This window comes from Geospiza fortis, unplaced genomic scaffold (genome assembly GCF_000277835.1).
Source record: "Geospiza fortis unplaced genomic scaffold, GeoFor_1.0 scaffold114, whole genome shotgun sequence".
Classification (NCBI taxonomy): Eukaryota; Metazoa; Chordata; class Aves; order Passeriformes; family Thraupidae; genus Geospiza; species Geospiza fortis.
Genome location: NW_005054383.1, coordinates 2528785 through 2529527, shown reverse-complemented (window position 1 = coordinate 2529527; position 743 = coordinate 2528785).

The following is a 743-nucleotide window of genomic DNA, read 5'->3' as shown; positions in this document are numbered from 1 at the left end:
CCTGCTGATGAAAGAAGAGGAAAACCTGTGTTTCACTCACTCCAGAAGCATCAGGAGGTGAGCAGTTCTGGGTAGAGAGCAAAACAGATTTTAGCATCCTTTTCTTCCCAAACAATAGGGGAGAAAACCAGCTGGAAGGGACTTAGTACAGAATAATTCCAATAAGCAGCCAAGCTTCCACAGAGTCTCTGAAATCTCAGGAATTTTTGAGCCCAGGAGTTATTGGGAAACAACATGATTTCAGTGGGTAAGATTTGAGCAGACCTAGAACTGCCCTGGGAAGAACTTTTCAGCTGAGCAGGGTTGGGCAGAGCCTCTTGAAGGTGCTCAAAGTTTGTGTTTACTGCCTCATCCAAATCCATTTTCTTCATGCCTCTGGATCCTGGAGGGGTCAGTTTCACTTAGTGCTGGGATTCTGGAGTCCTGTGCTGTGTCCTTAATGCAGATTGACTGTGTCTCTTAAGGAAATCTATTTAAGCTCCATGCAGACCTTCTTTGTACAGTAAGAATAATTCTGATTCACTTCACAACAAAAGCAGGAGGATTAATTAATAACTGCAGAAGTGCTAAACATTATTAATGGCTCCCAAGTTTTCTTCTCTTGGAAACAGTGGCCATTTCTTCCCATAATGTTTTAAACAGTTGCTGCTCAAGGAGCTTAGAGTGCAGATTCCTGGGTTGTGGTTTGTCCATAAATCACAGACCTGGACCCTACCCAAGACACTCTTGATGGTCTCAGCAGG